This window comes from Amblyomma mixtum, chromosome 3, assembly GCF_055824585.1.
Source record: "Amblyomma mixtum isolate Tamu chromosome 3, ASM5582458v1, whole genome shotgun sequence".
Taxonomy (NCBI): domain Eukaryota; kingdom Metazoa; phylum Arthropoda; class Arachnida; order Ixodida; family Ixodidae; genus Amblyomma; species Amblyomma mixtum.
Window position 1 is genome coordinate 274659261 of NC_143014.1, and position 24197 is coordinate 274683457.

The 24197-nt window shown below is 49.6% G+C and overlaps 19 non-coding genes across 19 annotated transcripts; all 19 read left to right on the plus strand.

The window, feature by feature from the left end:
- The first annotated feature begins 6115 nt into the window (after positions 1-6115).
- On the plus strand, positions 6116-6188 carry TRNAR-ACG (transfer RNA arginine (anticodon ACG)). Its single transcript has one exon. It is a non-coding gene; the product is annotated as a tRNA-Arg (tRNA).
- A 5051-nt stretch (positions 6189-11239) lies between these two features.
- TRNAR-ACG (transfer RNA arginine (anticodon ACG)) lies at positions 11240-11312 on the plus strand. The gene has a single exon. It is a non-coding gene; the product is annotated as a tRNA-Arg (tRNA).
- Positions 11313-11568: 256 nt separating this feature from the next.
- On the plus strand, positions 11569-11641 carry TRNAR-ACG (transfer RNA arginine (anticodon ACG)). The gene has a single exon. It is a non-coding gene; the product is annotated as a tRNA-Arg (tRNA).
- Positions 11642-11897: 256 nt separating this feature from the next.
- TRNAR-ACG (transfer RNA arginine (anticodon ACG)) lies at positions 11898-11970 on the plus strand. Its single transcript has one exon. It is a non-coding gene; the product is annotated as a tRNA-Arg (tRNA).
- A 256-nt stretch (positions 11971-12226) lies between these two features.
- TRNAR-ACG (transfer RNA arginine (anticodon ACG)) lies at positions 12227-12299 on the plus strand. The gene has a single exon. It is a non-coding gene; the product is annotated as a tRNA-Arg (tRNA).
- A 256-nt stretch (positions 12300-12555) lies between these two features.
- On the plus strand, positions 12556-12628 carry TRNAR-ACG (transfer RNA arginine (anticodon ACG)). Its single transcript has one exon. It is a non-coding gene; the product is annotated as a tRNA-Arg (tRNA).
- Positions 12629-12884: 256 nt separating this feature from the next.
- TRNAR-ACG (transfer RNA arginine (anticodon ACG)) lies at positions 12885-12957 on the plus strand. The gene has a single exon. It is a non-coding gene; the product is annotated as a tRNA-Arg (tRNA).
- Positions 12958-13213: 256 nt separating this feature from the next.
- Positions 13214-13286, plus strand: TRNAR-ACG (transfer RNA arginine (anticodon ACG)). Its single transcript has one exon. It is a non-coding gene; the product is annotated as a tRNA-Arg (tRNA).
- Positions 13287-13542: 256 nt separating this feature from the next.
- On the plus strand, positions 13543-13615 carry TRNAR-ACG (transfer RNA arginine (anticodon ACG)). The gene has a single exon. It is a non-coding gene; the product is annotated as a tRNA-Arg (tRNA).
- A 256-nt stretch (positions 13616-13871) lies between these two features.
- TRNAR-ACG (transfer RNA arginine (anticodon ACG)) lies at positions 13872-13944 on the plus strand. The gene has a single exon. It is a non-coding gene; the product is annotated as a tRNA-Arg (tRNA).
- A 256-nt stretch (positions 13945-14200) lies between these two features.
- Positions 14201-14273, plus strand: TRNAR-ACG (transfer RNA arginine (anticodon ACG)). Its single transcript has one exon. It is a non-coding gene; the product is annotated as a tRNA-Arg (tRNA).
- A 256-nt stretch (positions 14274-14529) lies between these two features.
- TRNAR-ACG (transfer RNA arginine (anticodon ACG)) lies at positions 14530-14602 on the plus strand. Its single transcript has one exon. It is a non-coding gene; the product is annotated as a tRNA-Arg (tRNA).
- Positions 14603-14858: 256 nt separating this feature from the next.
- TRNAR-ACG (transfer RNA arginine (anticodon ACG)) lies at positions 14859-14931 on the plus strand. The gene has a single exon. It is a non-coding gene; the product is annotated as a tRNA-Arg (tRNA).
- A 256-nt stretch (positions 14932-15187) lies between these two features.
- TRNAR-ACG (transfer RNA arginine (anticodon ACG)) lies at positions 15188-15260 on the plus strand. The gene has a single exon. It is a non-coding gene; the product is annotated as a tRNA-Arg (tRNA).
- Positions 15261-15516: 256 nt separating this feature from the next.
- On the plus strand, positions 15517-15589 carry TRNAR-ACG (transfer RNA arginine (anticodon ACG)). The gene has a single exon. It is a non-coding gene; the product is annotated as a tRNA-Arg (tRNA).
- A 256-nt stretch (positions 15590-15845) lies between these two features.
- On the plus strand, positions 15846-15918 carry TRNAR-ACG (transfer RNA arginine (anticodon ACG)). The gene has a single exon. It is a non-coding gene; the product is annotated as a tRNA-Arg (tRNA).
- A 1304-nt stretch (positions 15919-17222) lies between these two features.
- On the plus strand, positions 17223-17295 carry TRNAR-ACG (transfer RNA arginine (anticodon ACG)). Its single transcript has one exon. It is a non-coding gene; the product is annotated as a tRNA-Arg (tRNA).
- A 3628-nt stretch (positions 17296-20923) lies between these two features.
- TRNAR-ACG (transfer RNA arginine (anticodon ACG)) lies at positions 20924-20996 on the plus strand. Its single transcript has one exon. It is a non-coding gene; the product is annotated as a tRNA-Arg (tRNA).
- Positions 20997-23250: 2254 nt separating this feature from the next.
- On the plus strand, positions 23251-23323 carry TRNAR-ACG (transfer RNA arginine (anticodon ACG)). Its single transcript has one exon. It is a non-coding gene; the product is annotated as a tRNA-Arg (tRNA).
- The last annotated feature ends 874 nt before the right edge of the window (positions 23324-24197 follow it).

The following is a 24197-nucleotide window of genomic DNA, read 5'->3' on the forward strand; positions in this document are numbered from 1 at the left end:
CGTATGCCATAGCGCGCACATCACAATCCCCTCTTCTTGGAAGAAGAATTTTCCAGAGGCAAAATTCTCGATAAGGGCAGCATTCAGTCAGGTACATTCTGTTTACTTTTAAGCACTTGCTACTTATTAACGGGCGTTTGTCACCACCACTACACATCACATCTGGAAACTTCTTAGAGGCCGTTCAGTCGTCGACATCACACATCAGTTTGTCGTGCAGACCGTCGCCTCCCTAGGGGCAAAACCACTCTAGCGGGAAATTAAATTAGCAGCCAGGAACACATCACAATGCAGTTACCTGCGCTGTGCCAGAGCATGTCCGGAGGCATGTAAGCGTCTCTCAGACTTGGAAACTGGAGCAATAAGTACGTATTTACAAAACGGTACCCCGTAGCATAGCAAGGTGCCTTCCGGTCGGCCTGCCATGCCGATAAGCTTAATAAGGAGGGACGGGAAGTGGCCCTCGGCTTCGCAACGCGTAATCGTGGCCCTGCGCCCGTTCATCGACGGTAGCTGTCTGCTCTGGAATTTCCAAATCGAGAAAAGCTTCAGGCGGGATGCCGGCATCGAGGGTCTCGCATGCGGGTGTTGGCGGAGCGTCCGGCCCTGTTGGCGACGATGCCGGCAGGGAGTGTTGCTGCGCGTCAGTGATCTCGCTCTCCTCGGCCAGACGGAGTTTATTCACGTGCACAATTTTTTCTTTGCGCGTTCTCGTGTGCCGGAGACGAACCGTGACGTCAGACAATTTTTCGATTACCTCAAAAGGACCTGTCCATTTTGCATGCAGTTTCCTCGAAAGGCCGCGCGGGGTGACATTTACTTGCAGGTAAACTTGATCACCCACCTGGAGGTCAGTGTTTTTACTGACAACCCCCTGCCGTCTTTTGCGTGCTTCCGCCGCGCTGCGTAGCGCCTTCGACGCGACCTCGTGGGCGGAGCTTAGCCTCTGTACAAGTTCTTCGCGATAGTCCTGTAGCGTGCCATAATGGCCCCTGGGTCCCTCACAAGCAGCGCCTGGGATCACTGGATCCCTGCCATACAAAAGTGAAAACGGGCTCATTCGCGTTCCGTCGTGGACGGCCGAGTTGTAGGCAAAGGTCGCGTAAGGAAGCCAGAGGTCCCAGTCGCGCTGGTCATTGTCAACGTAGTGAGACAAAATCTGCATTAGGGTCTGGTTCAGCCTTTCCACCGCGCCATTGCACTCTGGGTGATAAGCGGTCGTCTGGAGCTTCTTGACACTGAGGAGATCGTACACGTCCTTCATAAGCCGCCCCGTGAAGTTAGCCCCTTGATCGGTTAGCAGTTGTTTAGGTGCTCCATGTCGCAATACTACACCCTCGGTGAACGCCCTCGCCACCGTCTCGGCTGCCTGATTCTCTAAAGCGAATGTTTCGGCGTATCGGGTCAGATGGTCCACGAACACTAGAATGTACCGCCTGCCAGAGGTTGTGCACGGTAGCGGCCCCACAATATCCATTGCGGTTCGCTCAAACGGCTGGTGAACGTCTGGAAAGATCTGCAACGGCGCTGCTAGCCTGCCTTTGGGAACTCTGCGAAGTGCGCATGATTTACACTGCTTGCAGTAGCATGCTATGTCTTTCTTCATCCCATGCCAGAAGTAGTTCTTTGCGACCCTTTCCTGCGTCTTTCGAACGCCAAGGTGCCCTGCCCAGGGCGAGTCGTGGTGCAACCTCAAAATCTCTCCTCTCATCGACGGCGGTATGACCACGCGACCTTCCTCTGAGCTTCCCTTGTTCCGAAACCTAAGGGTGCCGTACTGGTCGGTGTGGTAGCGACCGCTAATCCTGCCTGCGGAGTTGTTGCACTCCTCTATCTTCTTGAATAAGAAGTGGTCCTTCCTTTGTTCGTCCTGAAGTATAGCTGCCTCGATCGAGGGAAATAGATCAGACACGCCCGCTACTGTCGCACGGCTGAGGGCATCCGCATTTTGGTTTGTTTTTCCTGCGCGATGGATGACTTCGAAATCATACTCCTGCAGGAGCAGATTCCAACGGGCTAACCTCGAACTGGGGTCTCTTACATTCATGAGCCATTTCAATGGCTGGCAGTCTGTCACAATCTGGAAATGGCGGCCGTATAGGTAACAGCGGAAATGACGCACTGCCCACACCACTGCTAGGCACTCTTGCTCTGTTGCGCCGTAATTTTTTTCAGCTGCATTCAGCTGCCTGCTCGCGTAAGCGACCGGGCATTCTACCCCGTCGTGGATCTGGGACAAGATGGCTCCGACTGCGTGCTTAGAAGCGTCGGTCGCGAGTGTGAAAGGCTGACCGAAGTCGGGGAACCGCAAAATGGGGGCTTCAGTTAGCTTTCTCTTCAACGCTTTGAAAGCGGCCTCTGCCTCTGGCGTCCATTCAAAGGGTACCTTGCTCGTTAGCCTTGTCAATGGTTTAGCTATCTCAGCGAAGTCTGAGATGTGGCGGCGGTAGTAAGTGACCAGCCCCAGAAATTGGCGGACTTCGGTTTTACTGGTAGGGGTTGGGAATTCCTCCACGCACTTTACCTTTCCGGGGTCGGGGTGCACGCCGTTAGCCGAGACAATGTGTCCCAGGTATTTGACTTCCGGCTTCAGAAATTGGCACTTCGATGGTTTTAACTTCAGGCAGGCTCCCCCTACTCTCTTGAACACTCGTTCAATGTCCCGCAAGTGCTCATCGAAAGACTCGCTGTATATAATAATGTCGTCGAGGTATACGTGACACAGCTTACCGAGCAACCCTGCCAATATTACATCGGCTGTCCTCTGCCATACCGCCGCGCTGTTCACGAGCCCCATTGGCATCCTGTTCCACTCGTAGTGGCTCGTGGGCGTGTTAAATGCGGTTTTTTCTTTATCTTTAGCGTCCATCTCTATCTGCCAATATCCACTAGCCATGTCTACAACCGTAAAGTACCTGGCTCTCCCAAGCTGGGAGAGGGTTTCGTGGATATTTGGCAGGGGGTAAGGGTCTACTCGTGTCACCTTGTTCAGGTCTCTGTAGTCTACCACGAAACGGTAGCTGCCGTCGGGCTTCTCTACTAATAAGGCCGGCGCTCCCCAAGGCGAGGTTGAATGCTTAATTACACCCGCGGTCAGGAGGTCGCCGACCTGGGTTTCCATTTCTTCCCTCTTAGCAAAGGGGATCCGATATGCCCGGCGGTAGACAGGAGGGGCGTCGCCGGTGTATATCTTGTGTTTAATGGCCTGACAGTGTCCGAGATCGGTCCTGTGTGCAGAAAATACTGCGCTATTCCTCGCGATGAGGGCTTCGATTCTGGATCTGTGTTCTCCGTTCACATGAGATAGGTCGAACATCTCAAGCAAGCTTTCGGTGCTTACCCCGAGGGCAGCCGTGTCTACCTTTCGAACTGGCTCTGAAAGTTCTGCGTCAATCAAAGTGCCAATGACTTTGTTCTTGCCTAGAGGGATATCTTGCAGTGTTACGTTCGCCACCCTAACTGGGACACAGGCACCCTTGCGCACTGTTACCAATGTCGGTGCGCCTACGAGGCCGTTCGTTTCGAGGCGGTTCACTTCCACCACTTTAGTTTCCCCCGACGGCAGATCTCGCACTGGTTTACACCACAGAACGCGCTCCGTCATTGCAGGCACTGTTGCTTCTCTGGCTAATGCGACCAACAATGGATTGTTGCTCTCCGGATCGGGTACTGCGCTCTCTTTGTGGGACCAATTGACTATAGGCACGCAATCATCCCCCATCCTCAGTACTCCCTGCGTTAGTATTAGGTCCACCCGCTCCCGCTCTAAGATATCCAGACCGATCAAGCAGTCAACCGGCAACATTAGATCATCCTCGCACACAAAGAATTCCGCCACGAGTTCGCGTCTGCCAAGCACCAGTGGAATCTTAAATCGGCCTAGAGTGCGTAACGGGCTCCCAGTAATGCCCACCAGCGTCATACTACTCTCGTGCCTCTCGAACGTCCGCTCCCACTCACTGCTGATCCGCGATAAAGCATCCAACCTGAAAAGGCTCACCTTGGACCCTGTATCTATCATACACTGCACCTTCACGCCCGCCAATTCGCCCACCACAATAGGGCTTGTTTCTCCACGTAGACTTAGTACAGCCGTTGAAGGCCCCCTATCGCTGTGGTTCTCGACGGAGGCCACCTCTAGTTTCCCGAACTCTTAGGATACGCCTTGTCCTCAGCCGGAGTGTGGTCGCGTGGGCTAATCTCCAGACGGGGGTCTCTGCTGGGCGCTTGCCGAAAGCTACATGCACGGGCGTAGTGACCCGACTTCCCGCACGAAAAACAGCGGCCAGTGTTATAGCGCCGCGGCCTGCCATCCGGCTGGTCTTGTGCACGCTGCTCGACAATCTTTAAATTCTCTTCTAGCAGCCTCTCGAGGCGGTCCAGTCGCGTCCTCAACTCGTTTGCTTCGTCTGTTTCCACCTGCCTGACAGCCATGCCCCGAGGCCGCGTGACCTTTTCGATCTCCTCCTCTTTAGCTGCTACGTCTATGGCCTCCTCGAACGTCTTGGGATCGCGTGAAAGGGTGAAACGCCTAACGGGATCGCGCAGGCCATTTAGAAAGCGCGAAAGGAGCTGCTCTTTGAGAATTTCGCTTCTCGCTTTCTTCTTTGCGGCGTCCTCAGTGGCATTATTCCCCAGCGTGTCCGTGCCCAACATCCGCAAGCGAGCCGCGAAAGCACGTGCATCCTCGCCTGTCTCTTGTCTGGCGTTCATGAACCGTTCTAGCTTTACACTGGCTGGCTCCGTGTCGAAGCGTTTCAGGGCCAGTTCTTTGAATGCCTCAAAGGTGGCGGCGTTGCTCACCTCCTCGTCCCTCCACGCAAATGCCTGAGCAGCGCCGACCATTTTACACCGTGCCATACCGATCAGTTGTTTAGCCTGCCATCCTCCCATTGCGCCGACCTGCTCTAAAATTTGGAGGAAGTCCTTGATATTCGGACCTGTACCGTCCCCGGTGAATGGCGGAATAATTCCTCCCAACATCATTGCATTAGCCCCTAATGCTCCAGTCTGAGAGTCAGGTAACTGCTGTGATGTCATGCTGACTCGTTCGTTCCCCGGCACGAGGGTATACGGGCTCGTACCAAAACCTCAGCAGAATCCCACCGCTGCCACCACTTGTGACGGCCCTAATGAGGGGTCACAATGCGCAACCTGGTGGGTTGCCGTCTGGGATTCGTGCAGAGGGTGGGAGTGAACGAGTCAACATCACAACTGACTGATAAGGAAAATATTTAATCGTCAGCTGAGGCTGCCTGAAGGGGGTCGGCGATCTGCTCACCCGGTGACGAGACGGGGCTTCTTGTGGAGTGGAGGGGCGGCATCAGCTCCACCACGGGACCATGGAAGGGCTCAGCAGCTCAGGGTCGATCTCGGCCACCCGGACGGAACTCTCTTGGCTCTCACTCTGCTCCTGTCCTCTTCGCTCCTCTTGCTTGCGGTTTTTGTTCCGTTCGTCTTCCCTAGGCACCTAGCCAGGGAACCCCCGGTCGCTGCTCGAGTCCAAATTCTTCAGCTTCTTCATAGGCTCCGCCCTCAGCACGTCACCGCGCACATACCGCCGAAACACGTGCAGGCAAGGGGGGGTCATGGCGCCTTTCAGTCGCGAATTCTTTGGCCTGCCGCGGGCCTCTCAGGTGCATGCGTGCGGTGGGCTGGCGCCGTCATCCTTCCGCCGTGCCGCCACTCGGTGTTTCTTCTGTCATTCCACAGGAATGCACCGTTCGGGAGAATGCGCCGCACTCCCCCGGCAAAGTCGTCACGCCTGTCCCATTCTCGTGAGGCGCATTCAGGCTCCCTACGTGGGGTGCGCTGACCTGTGCGTTGGGGGGAAGTCTGCAGGCGCGTAAGGGGCAGCGACGGTGCTTGCCAGCCGGGTCGGAACGCTGCCGCCGGAGGCAAGGCCACAAAGCGTATGCCATAGCGCGCACATCACAAGTCTACAGGTGCATCTTCGCGGATTCATCTAAACGTGTGCTCCCATGGAATACCTTCAAAAATCTCAAGGAACAACTAAGGAAACACTATTATGTATACAGCTGTGGTGAGGCTATTCTCATCCCCTGTGCTTCGTTCACCATTCAGTTGACCATCGGCACAGTGGCCTTGGCACGACGGGCCTGTGGCGCAATGGATAACGCGTCTGACTACGGATCAGAAGATTCCAGGTTCGACTCCTGGCAGGCTCGCTCCTCCTTTTTTGCTTTCCGCAACAGACGCTGCTTCTGACTTATAGAGATAACATGATGAGGGCCCTCTTCGTAGAAGTCTACAGGTGCATCTTCGCTGATTCATCTAAACATGTGCTCCCATGGAATACCTTCAAAAATCTCCAGGAACAACTAAGGAAACACTATTATGTATACAGCTGTGGTGAGGCTATTCTCATCCCCTGTGGTTCGTTCACCATTCAGTTGACCATCGACACAGTGGCCTTGGCACGACGGGCCTGTGGCGCATTCTACTTCCGGCTACCGTTCGGTGCGGACGCAGAATCATGGGCTCCAACGGAGCAGCGACAGCGGCCCTTGCCGGCCGCGGTAACAGGATTGAACACGCTGAAGATGACTATCAGATTATTCTGCCGACTTTGCCTACAGGACGTGTTGTTCTCAACACCGTTTTTTTGCACGCTGACGTGCGAATGCGACCGTACAAGGTCGAAGATTTCAGGGATGCTCTCGCCAACGTTGGCGCGCTCCCCGACGTGGTAGCGTTGGGGGCGTACCATATCAACCACGTCTGGGCGGTGACGTTCAACTCTGCGGATGGTGCTAAGAAATTGGCTGCGCTGAAGGAGCTGAAGGTGAAAGAACGCCGCTGCCTGATCATCGACCCCGAGGACCAGCAGCTCAAGTTGCGGCTCCACTGGTTGCTGCACGGCGTACCCGATGAAGATGTCCGAACGGCTTTCGCGGCGAACGGAAAGGTGACGGAGGTGACGCGGGAGCGTTGGCGCGTCGAAGGCGTCAAGGAGAAGGGCTCGACAACGAGGACCATTCTTCTGAAAATGAAACATGGCATGAAAGTGGACGACCTGCCTCATCAGGTACGAGTCGGCGGCGAATTGGCCCTCGTGGCGCCTGGACGCCCAATGCAATGCCTGCGTTGTCGCGGCACAGGACACGTCCGACGCGAGTGCAAGGTGCCCCGGTGCTCAAAATGCCGGCGGTTCGGCCACACTGACGTCGAGTGCGTTCGCACGTACGCGACAGCTACAGGGCCTGTACTCACGGACGAGGCGGCTGATTTGACCATGGACGTGGTTGAGGCAGAGGATGCGGCGAAAGGCACTGACTCAGCCGATAAGGGCCAGGCAGTGACGGCCTCTTCAAAACCGGGCAGCGGTGACGCCAAGGGCAACGACGCAACCAGAGAGGCGGAGGGCGCCGAACCGTCAAGGAGTGCGGATAACCCAGACAAGGGCGGCGCACACACTGCTAGCGTCACCGCAGCAGCTAAGCGAACCCACGACCAGACAGGCGGCGATGCAGACAAAGTGACAGTAACCAACGTTGAGGAGCCGCCAGCGAAAACGGCCCAAGGGCGGCGGCCCAGTTTCAAGCCGCGGCCTAATGTCTCGTCGGAAAAGCGGGTCGACGACAAGGGGCCTGTGCAGCAGAGCCAGGCTTTTGCACCGGATGGTTCTGGTGGCGGCGACGGCGTCTAGCTGCGTGCTAGACGTGAGCGGTAAGCACCGATCTCTCGGTCTCTTCACTGTCTATAAAAATGGCTTTTGCGCTTAAGCTCACGGTGGGTACGCTCAATGTGAGGGGTCTAGCGGGTAAAAAGAAGCAGAGCCAAGTTTACCGCCTCCTAACAGACCGTGGGATTGATGTTCTTGCTATCCAAGAAACAAAAGTGGAAGGGGACGAAGAGACCGGGATTTTGATGCAGCGTTTCACGGCCAGATATTACACAGTCGTTAGCCACGCAAATGGCACATCGGCCGGATGTATTATTTTTGTTAAAAAACTGCCAAGTCTTGAGGTGCAGGCGCATTTGTCATGTCCATCGGAGCGATGTGTAGTGGTTGACTTTTGTTTTGCGAGGGTTGAATGGCGATTCATTTGCATTTATGCGCCTAATGTGCTGGAGGAGAGAGTTGTGTTTTTTGAAAGTATCCAGCAATATCTAAGCACTGAAAAACAGGTAGTTCTTCTGGGTGATTTTAACTGTGTTTTGAATGCTGCTGATAAAACGAGCACACGTTCCCACCGGGATGGAAGTACCGATATTTTGAGCCATTTAACAGATATTTTTGCCTTGGAGGACGTGGCTGAATGTGTGGAAAGCACGCGTAATGTTTGGTTCACGCATTTTCAACGCAGTAGTCATGCTCGTCTCGATAGAGTTTATGTATCTTTAGATCTGGTGCCAAAATGCAATAGTTATGATGTCGTGCCCGTGATTTTCTCAGATCACTGCATGGTGCAATGCAATATAGGAGTTAAAAGACGATCTAGTGTATTTCAGTGGGACTTATGGAAATTAAATAACCAGCTTTTACGGGACGAAACATTCACTGAGATGGTAAAAGTAGAAGTATATAAAGTAACGTGCGACGGCATACACATATGGGGGATGCAATGGGAAATTTGCAAACAACAAATTAAAATAAAAGCTATCGACAGAGCTAGCTGTATAAAATACCAAGAAAAGTTACACGAAGCACAATTAAGGTCCCTGCTTGACAAATTATTTGCTGAGGAGTGCAAATCACCGGGTATGTTCTTAGACGATATAAAAAAAAATCAAGCAAAAGATAGAAGTGATTGAAGAAGACCGATATCGAGGGGCGCTTGTGCGCGCGAGAGCCGAAGAATTTGCTACTTGTGAGACGCCCACAAAGCGAGCACTGGGAATAGAAAGAGCGCGCGCACGGCGAAATCACGTAGCAGAAGTTGAGAGGGGAGGCCAAACGGTGTATGACAACGACAGTATCGCGCAAGCCTTTTTTTATCATTATCAAATGCTTTTTGCCCAGCATCGAGTAGATGTGGCACGGTTCAAAGAAGATTTTTTGGAGGCTATGCCTCGTGTAGACGATGAAGACAAAGATTGGAGCGAGCGATTAGTGAAGCCGAAGTAGAACGGGTCATAGATAAATTGAACGCGGGAAAGTCGCCTGGACCTGACGGGCTGAGCGCGGCGTTTTACAAAACATTTAAGAACGGTCTAGCACCAATACTAACCGCTGTTTTCAACGAAGCTTATAAATTACATTCACTTCCCGCATCGTACGCGTCATCTCACACCGTACTTATTCCGAAAACCGAGCAGATAGAAAAATTAAGGCAGGTGTCCTCTTACAGGCCGATCGCTTTGACAAATGTGGATCATAAGATATACATGAAGGTTCTAGCGGCCAGGTTACAAACCGTAATACGGGTATTAGTTGGCTCACACCAAACATGCGGGATAAAAGGGCGTTCCATTGTAAATAACATCCACAAAGCAAAGTGCGTGCTCGAGTGCTGTGATACCACGCAAGATCGTGTGGCAGTCCTCCAGCTCGACCTCGAGAAAGCTTTTGATTGTGTGTCTCATGAACTTTTGTTTTGTGTTCTAGACCATATTAATGTCGGGTCTGTAATTAGTGAGGGAGTTGCCATGGCGTACCGTAACTGCAGTACAAGATTAATTGTAAATAAGAAGTTGGGGGCCCCCATAAACGTACAACGTTCGGTGCGCCAAGGCTGCCCCCTCAGCCCTCTGTTGTTTTGTATATATATTGAAGCGTTGTGTCTAAGAATTATTGAAAACGATTTTATCCATGGTTTTCGAGTGCAGGCAGCGGAAGTGAAGTTGCTTGCATACGCAGACGACGTCGCTGTGTTTTGTACCGATCAGAGCAGTGTAACCCATGCGGTCGACATTTCAAGGCGCTTTAGTGCAGTTACCGGAAGATTGGTGAACTGGCGGAAGTGTCTTTGATTCTGGCACGGTGATTGGCCATCAACCCCACAAACTATCGCCAATTTCTCATGGGTGAAAGCACCCGTTAAGTACCTGGGCGTTCCGTTGGAATTTTATCAAGATTCTGAGCCTTATTGGCGAGAGCAAGTGAAAGAAACGCGTGGGAAGGCAGCAACATGGAAAAGCGCCCATTTGTCTATTTTTTCGAGAGCCACAGTTTGCAATCTTTTTCTCATAAGTAAGCTTTGGTATGTCATGCAAGTGTTGCACTATTCTCGGTTGAATGTACAAAAGCTTCATCGTGTGTTGGCAGTTTTTATTTGGGCCTCAAGTTGGGAGAGATGTAGTCGGTCGAATCTCTTCCGGAGCGTCAAAGTAGGCGAACTTGGACTCGGGCATTTGTTTTTGCGCCAAGTTGTAAATAGGTTCTTTTTTTACGGGATATTAAGGATCCCTTTCTTCGTGCCATGTGCCAAGTAAGGCTCGGGCGCGCTTTACTGGAGTTTGTTGTCTCAACACAACAAATGACTGGACGAACTGCAGGGTTTTTTAGAGAGATTGTCCTCAGTGTTCGTTTTCTCACCGCCCGTTTTTCAATAGAATTTTTAAGCAATGTTAAGAGGAAAACGTTGTATAACAGGCTATGTGAAACTGTTTTCGCGGAACCTATGTACAGAGCCTTATACTCTGGAGGCCCAGGAAGCGATGTCCTTAAAGGAGTTAAAGATATGCATGTGCCGTCAGGGATAAAAATTTTTTTTTTCAAGTTGCACACAGGCACTTTGAGTGTGAAATCATTTCAACAGGCTAGGGGGCTCTTTCTTCCATGGGGATCACTTTGTCTAATATGCAAGCAACCAGAAACCGTAGATCACGTTTTTCTTCATTGTTGGGAGGGAGTTTATTTCTGGAACGTCCTGCAAAAGACCTTAAAGAAAGAATTACCGCTGCACCCTCAAGGAATCAGGTTTCTGCCTACAGAGAACGAAGGTGGCGTACCAGATGACCTTATTATGCTCGTGGGCCTTCACAGTATATGGCGCTCTCGAACGGCGGGGTACCACTGTGACCCGGACGCGAGGCCGGCTCGAATGTATTTCCGGGAAAATATCCACAAGTTTTGTGAGATAGTACAAACAAGACCATGTGTTCCTGAGTGGTTGTCAAAGTTAGAACCTTTGACGCATCTCAGAGAATTTTAATCTGACAACGCCTAACCAAAGTGGGTTTTAGGCTACTATTGTGCTAGTTTTTGTGATTGTCTTTGGTGAATGTGTTTTGTGTGACCTCTGTCGAAGTCCGGCAATAAAGAAAAAAAAACGGGCCTGTGGCGCAATGGATAACGCGTCTGACTACGGATCAGAAGATTCCAGGTTCGACTCCTGGCAGGCTCGCTCCTCCTTTTTTGCTTTCCGCAACAGACGCTGCTTCTGTCTTATAGAGATAACATGATGAGGGCCCTCTTCGTGGAAGTCTACAGGTGCATCTTCGCTGATTCATCTAAACCTGTGCTCCCATGGAATACCTTCAAAAATCTCAAGGAACAACTAAGGAAACACTATTATGTATACAGCTGTGGTGAGGCTATTCTCATCCCCTGTGCTTCGTTCACCATTCAGTTGACCATCGACACAGTGGCCTTGGCACGACGGGCCTGTGGCGCAATGGATAACGCGTCTGACTACGGATCAGAAGATTCCAGGTTCGACTACTGGCAGGCTCGCTCCTCCTTTTTTGCTTTCCGCAACAGACGCTGCTTCTGTCTTATAGAGATAACATGATGAGGGCCCTCTTCGTGGAAGTCTACAGGTGCATCTTCGCTGATTCATCTAAACCTGTGCTCCCATGGAATACCTTCAAAAATCTCAAGGAACAACTAAGGAAACACTATTATGTATACAGCTGTGGTGAGGCTATTCTCATCCCCTGTGCTTCGTTCACCATTCAGTTGACCATCGACACAGTGGCCTTGGCACGACGGGCCTGTGGCGCAATGGATAACGCGTCTGACTACGGATCAGAAGATTCCAGGTTCGACTCCTGGCAGGCTCGCTCCTCCTTTTTTGCTTTCCGCAACAGACGCTGCTTCTGTCTTATAGAGATAACATGATGAGGGCCCTCTTCGTGGAAGTCTACAGGTGCATCTTCGCTGATTCATCTAAACCTGTGCTCCCATGGAATACCTTCAAAAATCTCAAGGAACAACTAAGGAAACACTATTATGTATACAGCTGTGGTGAGGCTATTCTCATCCCCTGTGCTTCGTTCACCATTCAGTTGACCATCGACACAGTGGCCTTGGCACGACGGGCCTGTGGCGCAATGGATAACGCGTCTGACTACGGATCAGAAGATTCCAGGTTCGACTACTGGCAGGCTCGCTCCTCCTTTTTTGCTTTCCGCAACAGACGCTGCTTCTGACTTATAGAGATAACATGATGAGGGCCCTCTTCGTGGAAGTCTACAGGTGCATCTTCGCTGATTCATCTAAACCTGTGCTCCCATGGAATACCTTCAAAAATCTCAAGGAACAACTAAGGAAACACTATTATGTATACAGCTGTGGTGAGGCTATTCTCATCCCCTGTGCTTCGTTCACCATTCAGTTGACCATCGACACAGTGGCCTTGGCACGACGGGCCTGTGGCGCAATGGATAACGCGTCTGACTACGGATCAGAAGATTCCAGGTTCGACTCCTGGCAGGCTCGCTCCTCCTTTTTTGCTTTCCGCAACAGACGCTGCTTCTGACTTATAGAGATAACATGATGAGGGCCCTCTTCGTGGAAGTCTACAGGTGCATCTTCGCTGATTCATCTAAACCTGTGCTCCCATGGAATACCTTCAAAAATCTCAAGGAACAACTAAGGAAACACTATTATGTATACAGCTGTGGTGAGGCTATTCTCATCCCCTGTGCTTCGTTCACCATTCAGTTGACCATCGACACAGTGGCCTTGGCACGACGGGCCTGTGGCGCAATGGATAACGCGTCTGACTACGGATCAGAAGATTCCAGGTTCGACTACTGGCAGGCTCGCTCCTCCTTTTTTGCTTTCCGCAACAGACGCTGCTTCTGTCTTATAGAGATAACATGATGAGGGCCCTCTTCGTGGAAGTCTACAGGTGCATCTTCGCTGATTCATCTAAACCTGTGCTCCCATGGAATACCTTCAAAAATCTCAAGGAACAACTAAGGAAACACTATTATGTATACAGCTGTGGTGAGGCTATTCTCATCCCCTGTGCTTCGTTCACCATTCAGTTGACCATCGACACAGTGGCCTTGGCACGACGGGCCTGTGGCGCAATGGATAACGCGTCTGACTACGGATCAGAAGATTCCAGGTTCGACTACTGGCAGGCTCGCTCCTCCTTTTTTGCTTTCCGCAACAGACGCTGCTTCTGTCTTATAGAGATAACATGATGAGGGCCCTCTTCGTGGAAGTCTACAGGTGCATCTTCGCTGATTCATCTAAACCTGTGCTCCCATGGAATACCTTCAAAAATCTCAAGGAACAACTAAGGAAACACTATTATGTATACAGCTGTGGTGAGGCTATTCTCATCCCCTGTGCTTCGTTCACCATTCAGTTGACCATCGACACAGTGGCCTTGGCACGACGGGCCTGTGGCGCAATGGATAACGCGTCTGACTACGGATCAGAAGATTCCAGGTTCGACTACTGGCAGGCTCGCTCCTCCTTTTTTGCTTTCCGCAACAGACGCTGCTTCTGTCTTATAGAGATAACATGATGAGGGCCCTCTTCGTGGAAGTCTACAGGTGCATCTTCGCTGATTCATCTAAACCTGTGCTCCCATGGAATACCTTCAAAAATCTCAAGGAACAACTAAGGAAACACTATTATGTATACAGCTGTGGTGAGGCTATTCTCATCCCCTGTGCTTCGTTCACCATTCAGTTGACCATCGACACAGTGGCCTTGGCACGACGGGCCTGTGGCGCAATGGATAACGCGTCTGACTACGGATCAGAAGATTCCAGGTTCGACTCCTGGCAGGCTCGCTCCTCCTTTTTTGCTTTCCGCAACAGACGCTGCTTCTGTCTTATAGAGATAACATGATGAGGGCCCTCTTCGTGGAAGTCTACAGGTGCATCTTCGCTGATTCATCTAAACCTGTGCTCCCATGGAATACCTTCAAAAATCTCAAGGAACAACTAAGGAAACACTATTATGTATACAGCTGTGGTGAGGCTATTCTCATCCCCTGTGCTTCGTTCACCATTCAGTTGACCATCGACACAGTGGCCTTGGCACGACGGGCCTGTGGCGCAATGGATAACGCGTCTGACTACGGATCAGAAGATTCCAGGTTCGACTCCTGGCAGGCTCGCTCCTCCTTTTTTGCTTTCCGCAACAGACGCTGCTTCTGTCTTATAGAGATAACATGATGAGGGCCCTCTTCGTGGAAGTCTACAGGTGCATCTTCGCTGATTCATCTAAACCTGTGCTCCCATGGAATACCTTCAAAAATCTCAAGGAACAACTAAGGAAACACTATTATGTATACAGCTGTGGTGAGGCTATTCTCATCCCCTGTGCTTCGTTCACCATTCAGTTGACCATCGACACAGTGGCCTTGGCACGACGGGCCTGTGGCGCAATGGATAACGCGTCTGACTACGGATCAGAAGATTCCAGGTTCGACTACTGGCAGGCTCGCTCCTCCTTTTTTGCTTTCCGCAACAGACGCTGCTTCTGACTTATAGAGATAACATGATGAGGGCCCTCTTCGTGGAAGTCTACAGGTGCATCTTCGCTGATTCATCTAAACCTGTGCTCCCATGGAATACCTTCAAAAATCTCAAGGAACAACTAAGGAAACACTATTATGTATACAGCTGTGGTGAGGCTATTCTCATCCCCTGTGCTTCGTTCACCATTCAGTTGACCATCGACACAGTGGCCTTGGCACGACGGGCCTGTGGCGCAATGGATAACGCGTCTGACTACGGATCAGAAGATTCCAGGTTCGACTACTGGCAGGCTCGCTCCTCCTTTTTTGCTTTCCGCAACAGACGCTGCTTCTGACTTATAGAGATAACATGATGAGGGCCCTCTTCGTGGAAGTCTACAGGTGCATCTTCGCTGATTCATCTAAACCTGTGCTCCCATGGAATACCTTCAAAACTCTCAAGGAACAACTAAGGAAACACTATTATGTATACAGCTGTGGTGAGGCTATTCTCATCCCCTGTGCTTCGTTCACCATTCAGTTGACCATCGACACAGTGGCCTTGGCACGACGGGCCTGTGGCGCAATGGATAACGCGTCTGACTACGGATCAGAAGATTCCAGGTTCGACTCCTGGCAGGCTCGCTCCTCCTTTTTTGCTTTCCGCAACAGACGCGGCTTCTGACTTATAGAGATAACATGATGAGGGCCCTCTTCGTAGAAGTCTACAGGTGCATCTTCGCTGATTCATCTAAACGTGTGCTCCCATGGAATACCTTCAAAAATCTCAAGGAACAACTAAGGAAACACTATTATGTATACAGCTGTGGTGAGGCTATTCTCATCCCCTGTGCTTCGTTCACCATTCAGTTGACCATCGACACAGTGGCCTTGGCACGACGGGCCTGTGGCGCAATGGATAACGCGTCTGACTACGGATCAGAAGATTCCAGGTTCGACTACTGGCAGGCTCGCTCCTCCTTTTTTGCTTTCCGCAACAGACACCGCTTCTGACGCATAGAGATACCATGATGAGGGCCCTCTTCGTAAAAGTCTACAGGTGCATCTTCGCTGATTCATCTAAACGTGTGCTCCCATGGAATACCTTCAAAAATCTCAAGGAACAACTAAGGAAACACTATTATGTATACAGCTGTGGTGAGGCTATTCTCATCCCCTGTGCTTCGTTCACCATTCAGTTGACCATCGACACAGTGGCCTTGGCACGACGGGCCTGTGGCGCAATGGATAACGCGTCTGACTACGGATCAGAAGATTCCAGGTTCGACTACTGGCAGGCTCGCTCCTCCTTTTTTGCTTTCCGCAACAGACACCGCTTCTGACGCATAGAGATACCATGATGAGGGCCCTCTTCGTAAAAGTCTACAGGTGCATCTTCGCTGATTCATCTAAACGTGTGCTCCCATGGAATACCTTCCAAAATCTCCAGGAACATCCAAGGAAACGCTACTATGTGTACACCTGTGGTGAGGCTATTCAAAGCCCCTGTGCTTCGTTGACCATTGAGTTGACCCTCGACACAGGGGCCTTTGCATGACGGGCCTATGGCGCAATGGATAACGTGTCGGACTACAGATCAAAAGATTCCAGGTTCGAATCCTGGCAGGCTCGCTCCTTCTTTTGAAGCGAAAAGCTTCACTACGAGGGTCCGAGCCGAGCTTCGCGTATGCCGTATGCCGCGACCGAGTGACGTCACGGAAAGGAAACGATGCCTGTCCCTCATGTCTCGGTGGAGACGCGAACCGCGCCGTAAGGGAAGGAAAATCAGAAGAAAATTGGTTTCAAGGAAACGAAACAACGCCTCTCTCTGATATCTTGGTCTAGACCCGGAAGGAATGGACACCACAGTACATGTCTCTAAAGTACCCTTCTAAGACAGCACCGTATTCACTAGACGCGCCTTTGTTGATTCCTGCAGCCGCGTGTATACCACGGTTACTACGCATGCGCGAGGACGGCTGTATAATGCGCTTGCCAGAGAATAGGCGTGCGCATTCACCATGGAAGGAGAAGAGATTGAGGCTGCTGCTAGACGACACAGAAAAGCTGAGAGTTCGACCGATACAGAAGAGCTAGCTCGGGAGTTGGCTGAAAATCAGCAAAGAAATGAAGAGCTGAAAGCGAAACGAGCGGCCGAAACACCCGAAGTGCGGTAAGAACGCCTCGCTGAACGACGTCGAAAAGTTAGCCCAAAGGCGGCTTTTGGCTGCGTCGACGGCCAGGGAGAGCAGCTAAATGAGTGAAGACGACGAAACAATTACGCATTCGGTGTTGCTGTTTCGCTTCTGATATCCAGGCTTAACCTAGCTAAGCCACTCCCCAATTTCTTTGCACTACTTTTTTTTTACTTTCTGCAACAGACGCCGCTTCTGACGCATAGGAATACCACGCCGAGGGCCCTCTTCGTCGAAGTCTACAGGTGCATCTTCACGGATTCATCTAAACGTGTGCTCCCATAGAATACCTTAAAAAATTTCAGGGAACATGAAATGAAACATTACTGTGTATACAGCTGTGGTGAGGTTATTCTCAGCCCCTGTGCTCCGTTGACCATTGAGTTGATCATCGCCATAAAATTGGCATTGCAGGCCTGTGGCGCAATGGATAACGCGTCTGACTACGGATCAGGAGATTCCAGGTTCGAATCCTGGCAGGCTCGCTCCTTCTTTTTTGCTTTCTGCAAGAGAAGCTGCTTCTGACGCCTAGAGATACCATGCCAAGGTCCCTCTTCGTGGAAGTCTACAAGTGTACCTTCGCCGATTCATCTAAACGTGCACCCCCATGGAATACCTTCAAAAATCTCAAGGAACAACTAAGGAAACACTATTATGTATACAGCTGTGATGAGGCTATTCTTATCCCCTGTGCTTCGTTCACCATTCAGTTGACGATTGACACAGCGGCCTTAGCACGACGGGCCTGTGGCGGGGAGGGGGCCACTGGAGGCATGGTGCAACGATTCACGTCGAGGTATTATGTAATTGTGAGTCATGCGATTGGCAACTCTGCTGGGTGTGTTGTGTTTGTGAAAAAGTTGCCGGTACTCGAAATACAGGCGTATTTTTCTTGTCAATCGGGCCGCTACGTGGTATGCGATTTTTGTACTGCAATGTTGAGTGGCGTGTACTATGCATTTATGCGCCAAACGTAGTGGAAGACAGGGTAACGTTTTTTGAGAACCTGCAACAGTATCTTCTTTCCGACAAACAAATAGTTTTCATGGGTGACTTTCACTGAGTTTTGAGCGCTCGCGATAAGAGTAGCACCCGTGCCTTCAGGGACAGAAGTACGGAGGTTTTAAATCAAATGATAGACGAATACGCGTTGGAAGATGTTGCCGAATGCTTAGAGGGCGCCCGCGATGTGCAGTACACGCACTTTCAACGTGTCAGTCACGCGCGCCTAGACCGCATCTATATGTCATTTGCTTTATTGCCGAAATGTCACAAGTACAATGTCGTGCCTGTGTCCTACTCTGATCACTGTGTAGTCGAGTGCACTGTATGATCGAAGAAGCGAAATAACAGCTTTACGTGGGACCTATGAAAACTAAACTCTAACCTGCTAAGTGACAAAACTTTCACTGATGCCGTGGTAGAAAAGATCAATAAAATAGACAGGGAGGGAAAAAACGAAGTCGGATTGCAGTGGGAACTAGCGAAACAAGACATTAAAATGAAGGCTATAGAACGGTCCAGCGTTCTAGGGCATGAAGAACGATTACAAGAAAGGCAGCTGAATGTTATTCTAGAAAAATTATTAGCTCAAGAATGCAAACAACCGGGCATATGCATGGAAGACATCAAGAAAACAAAGCAGAAGCTGGAATTTATCGAAGAAAAGCGGTATCAGGGAGCGCTAGTTCGGGAGCGAGTGGCAGATTTGGTCGCGGGAGAAACGCCCACTAAGCGGGCGCTTGGAATGGAAAGGCGCACGCTCGAAGAATCCAGATTCACGAGGTAGACTGGGCAGGCACTTTAGTCACTGATAACGATAGCATACAGCTGGCCTTTTTTGAGCACTTTCAGACAATCTTTCCGCAACATGAAGTCGACTCGAATGCATTTAGAGACGAGTTTTTGGAAGATATGCCACGGCTAGATGACGAACAAAAAAATTTTAGAGCAGCAGATTACGGAGCAAGAAGTCGAACGCGCTGTAGAAAGCTTAAACCCTGGAAAGTCTCCAGGCCCGGATGTTTTAAGTGCTGTTTTTTATAAAGTGTTTAAGAGTGAATTAACCCCTTTGCTGACTTTTTTATTTAACGAAGCCTACAATCGTAATGCTCTGCCTCCATCCTACGGTACGTCCCAAACAGTACTTATTCCTAAAACAGATGACGCACAGAAACTTAAACTGGTTACAGCACATAGGCCCATTTCGCTGACGAACGTCGATTACAAAATTTTTATGAAAGTGCTAGCTGCCAGACTTCAGATGGTAATTAAATAAATCGTTGGCCCTCATCAAACGTGTGGCATCAAGGGGCGGTCTATTGCTTATAATATTCACAAAGCAAGAAGTGTGTTGGAGTGCTGTGACGCCATTGGCGCTCGTGTGGCAGTTATCCAACTAGATTTAGAAAGAGCTTTTGACTGTGTTGCGCATGACATTGTTTTCTATCCTTCATCATGTTAATTTAGGCACTATATCTCTGAGGGCGTGGCCTTGGTGTACAGAAATTGCACTACCAGGTTAATTGTTAATAAATCGTTGGGGGCCCCCATTAACGTACAGCGTTCTGTTCGCCAGGGTTGCCCCCTCAGTCCTCTTTTATTTTGTATCTATATAGAAACTGTGTAAGCACATTATAAGAAATAATGCTGTTCAAGGATTTCGGCTAAAGACGGCTGAAGTCAAGATCCTAGCATATGCTGATGATGTTGCTGTTTTTGGCGTGAGTCACGATAGCATTCGTAATGCGGTCGACGGGGTAAAGCGATTGAGCACTATGACGGGGAGCAGGGTTAACTGGGGGAAGTGTGTGGGGTTCTGGCATGGACAGTGGCCAGTGACCCCGGAAAATTTTGCTACGTGACCTGACACACGACTCCTGTGAAATACCTGGGTGTCCCGCTGAAAAATTACCGCGACAGCGAACCGTATTGGACACGGCAGGTGCAAGAAACACGCGAAAAGACTGAAAAGTGGAAAGCGTCCTATCTATCTATATTTGCGAGAGCCACAGTGTGCAATCTGTTTTTCATCAGCAAACTGTGGCATGTGATGCAAGTGATGCATTGCTCGCGAATTAACGTACAAAAGTTCCATCGCATTTTTGCTGTTTATGTGTGGGCCTCTAAATGGGAGAGGTCTACGCGAACCAATTTGTTCAGAAGAGTGAGGGATGGGGAACTCGGGCTTGGACATTTATTTGCGAAGCAATCGGTCAATAGGTTCTTCTTTTTGCGCGATGTGCATGATCCTTTTCTGCGCACAGTGTGCCAAGTAAGGCTCGGTAGGGCTTTGCCAGACTGATTTCAACTGAGTGTATGACGGGTGGCATTTTTGGGCTTTTCAAGGAGATAGTTGCCAGCGTCAGATTTTTAAATGCTATATTTTCAAAACAATAATTGAGTGATGTGAGCCGCAAAGATTTGTATAAGGATTTGTGTGACATCCTCTTTCCGGTGCCCTTGTACAGGGCCATGTACTGAGGAGGGCCGGGCTACAACGTATTGAAAAGGGTAAAGAAAAGGAAAGTACCACCGGGAGTCAAGAGTTTCTTCTTTAAGTTACACTCTGGAACTTTACCTGTGAAAACTTTCCTCGAGGCAAAACAGATATTTCTTCCTTGGGGGTCGCATTGTATCATATGCAAACAGCCGGAGACAATTGACCACGTCTTTTTGCACTGCTGGGAAGGAGTCTATTTTTGGGACGTGTTGTAGAGGAGGACCTTAAAGAAACAGCTTCCAATCCACTCATACGGAATAAGGTTCTTGCCAACCAAAAACGAGGATTGGGTTTCGTTAGACTTAGTCATGCTGTAGGGCCTCCACAGTATATGACGCTCCCGCATGGCAGGGTATCATTGTGACCGTGACGCACGGCCAGCCCGCATGTATTTTACAGAAAGTATACACAAGTTTGTGTAAGAACAAATGCTAATAGTGGAAGTTCCTGAGTGGTTACCAAGGCTGAACCCCTCGTAACTTTAAGAGAATTTTAACCTGTCTAAGTCAGGCCCACTCTCTGGGTTCCTGGCTCACTCTGTATAATGTATGTACATATTACCATGTTCTGTTTTGTAATGACGAAGCCTGGCAATAAAGAAAACAAAAGACGGGCCTGTGGCGCAATGGATAACGCGTCTGACTACGGATCAGAATATTCCAGGTTCGACTCCTGGCAGGCTCGCTCCCTTATTTTTGCCTTCCTTTTTGCTTTCTGCAACAGACGCCGCTTCTGACTTATAAAGGTATACCATGATGAGGGCCCTCTTCGTAGAAGTCTACAGGTGCGTCTTCGCCGATTCATCTAAACGTGTGCTCCCATGGAATACCTTCAAAAATCTCACGGAACAACCAAGGAAACACTACTGTGTATGCAGCTGTGGTCATGGTATTCTCATCCCCTGTGCTTCGTTCACCATTCAGTTGACCATCGACACAGCGGCCTTGATTTCTTGCAGTTTGATCTCAAAAAGGCGATCGACTGTGTCGCGCATGAAATTTTTCTGCGCATACTTGATTACATGAATGTTGGTTATGTTATCCGAGAGGGAGTCTCCTTGACGTATCTGAACTGTACTACGAGATAGATTGTTAACTAGAGGAGTCTTGGGGCCCCCTTTCGTGTACAGCGTTCGGTACGTCAAGGCTGCCCCCTCAGCCCTCTTCTGTTTGCCATTTACATCGAGACTTTGTGTTTAAACATCATCGAAAACGAGAGAATAACTGGTTTTCGGCTGCAAGCTACGGAGGTGAAGCTGCTGGCATATGCGGATGATTTAGCGGTTTTTTCCGTTCATCTAGAAGGTGTAACAGAGGCCGTTGAATGTGTCGCTGAATTCTGCAAAACCTCTGGCAGCAGAGTGAACTGGTCTAAGTCAGTGGGGCTCTGGCACGGAGCATGGCAAACGACGATGGAACACTTTGCAAACGTACCCTGGGTGAAGACCACAAACGAAGTACCTTGGAGTACCGCTAGAAAGCTATCACGAGAGCGAAACATATTGGAGAGTGCAGACCCAGGATGTGCGTGAGAAGGCGGAAAGATGGAAAGGAACAGGCTTATCAATTTCGCAAGAGCCACCGTGTGCAACCTTTACTTTATCAGTAAAGTGTGGTATGCGATGCAAGTGTTGCATTGTGGAAGAATGAACATACAAAAGGTACATCGAATTTTTGCCGTTTTTGTGTGGGATGCACAATGGGAAAGGTGCAGCCGGCGGAATTTATTTAGAAGAGTGAAGGATGGTAGAGTGGGTCTGAGACACCTTTTCTTGCGGCAGATTGTTAACAGATTTATGTTTCTGCGTGATGTCAGTGATACGTTATTGCGCACAGTGTGCCAACTAAGGCTGGGGCGCGCGCTGCCTAACTTTGTTGTTGCAACCGAAACCCTATCGAGCGGAATTTTTGGGTACTTCAGAAAAATTGTCACAAGTGTCCGATTTCTCTCAATGAGGTTTTTCAACGAATATTTATCTACAGTGAACAAGAAAAAGTTGTATAAGGATTTATGTGAAGTTGTCTTGCCGGAACCCATGTATAGGGCCTTGTACAGTGGTTTGGTTTATTGGGGTTTAATGTCCCAAAGCAACTCAGGCTATGAGAGACGCCGTAGTGAAGGGCTCCGAAAATTTGACCACCTAGGGTTCTTTAACGTGCACTGACATCGCACAGTACACGGGCCTCTAGAATTTCGCCTTCATCGAAATTCAGCCGCCGCGGCCGGGATCGAACCCGCGTCTTTCGGGTCAGCAGCCGAGCGCCGTAACCACTGAGCCACCGCGGCGGGGCCCTTGTACAGTGGTGGCCCTGGAAGGAAACTGTGTTAAAGAGGGTAAAGAAAATGCACGTTGAGCCAGGAGTTAAAACTTTTTTTTTTCAAGTTGCATACTGGAATGTTATCAGTCAAAATGTTTTTACAGGATAAAGGCTTATTTCTTCCGGGGGGTCATCACTGCCTAATCTGCAAGCAACCAGAAACGATAGATCACGTTTTTCTGCATTGTTGGGAAGCGGTTTACTTTTGGGACGTACTTCAAAGGACGATAAAGAAGCAATTTCCACTTCACCCCCATTGAATACGGTATCTGTCTATTGAAAACGAGGATGGAGTACCATTTGATTTAATAATGTTAATGGGCCTCCACAGTATTTGGCGCTCGCGAATGGCAGGATATTACTGTGATCCCGACGCGAGGCCAGCACGAATTTATTTTCGTGAAAATGTGCATCGGTTTGTTGAGAGGGTCAAAGCTGTTGGCGAGGCTTCCGAGTGGTTGTCAAGAGTTGAGCCTTTGATGGCAATAAATGAATTTTAATTTGACGAACCTAGCCCTTGGCGGGCTGACTATATCAATGCCATGTGTTCATTGTGTCCCGAAATTTTGTTCTGGTCATTCTTGTGTAATGCCAAAGCCAGGCAATAAAGAAAAAGGAACGGGCCTGTGGCGCAATGAAAAGCGCGTCTGACTACGGATCAGAAGATTCCAGGTTCGACTCCTGGCAGGCTCGCTCACTTGTTTTTTTTTTGTCCTTTTGCTTTCTGCAACAGACGCCGCTTCTCGCGCATAGAGAAACCATGCCGAGGGCCCCCTTCGTGGAAGTCTACAGGTGCATCCTCACCGATTCATCTAAACGTGTGCTCCCATGGAATACCTTCAAAAATCTCAAGGAACATCCAAGGAAACATTACTATGCATACAGCTGTGGTAAGGTTATTCTCAGGCCCTGTGCTCAATTGACCACTGAGTTGACCATTGACGTATTGGCATCACGGGCCTATATGCATGTATGTGCCTCCCTGATTTTTGATGTTTTGATGGGGATGCACCCTTATAAAAATTTCTATAGACAGTCCATAGACTGTCTATAGACTTTAGTCTATGAAGTCTAGACTGTCTATAGACAAATCCTTTAGAATGGTCTATAGACAGTCTATAGATTTATGGCCATACACTTTTAGTAGACTTTTGTCTATAGACAGTCTATAGACAATGTCTACTGAAAGTCTATAGGTCTATAGGAAGTCTATAGACACAGGTCTATAGACAGTCTATAGACGATCTATAGACTTATGGTCATGCATTTCCTATAGAGCTGTCTATAGACACTTGTCTATAGACGGACTATAGACGACCTATAGACTTATGGCCATAGACTTCCTGTAGATTACTGTCTATAGACAGTCTACAGACAAAAGTCCACTGGTCCAGTAGACATATGTCTATAGACTGTCTATAGACATTCCATAGGTGTGTGGCCTGGCAGTGCTATAGACCTTTGTCTATACAGTCTATAGACCCCTGTCTACTAAACTATTAGTAGACCATTATCTATAGACTGCCTATAGACTGTCCACAATCATTGAAAAAGGTCACCAGACAGA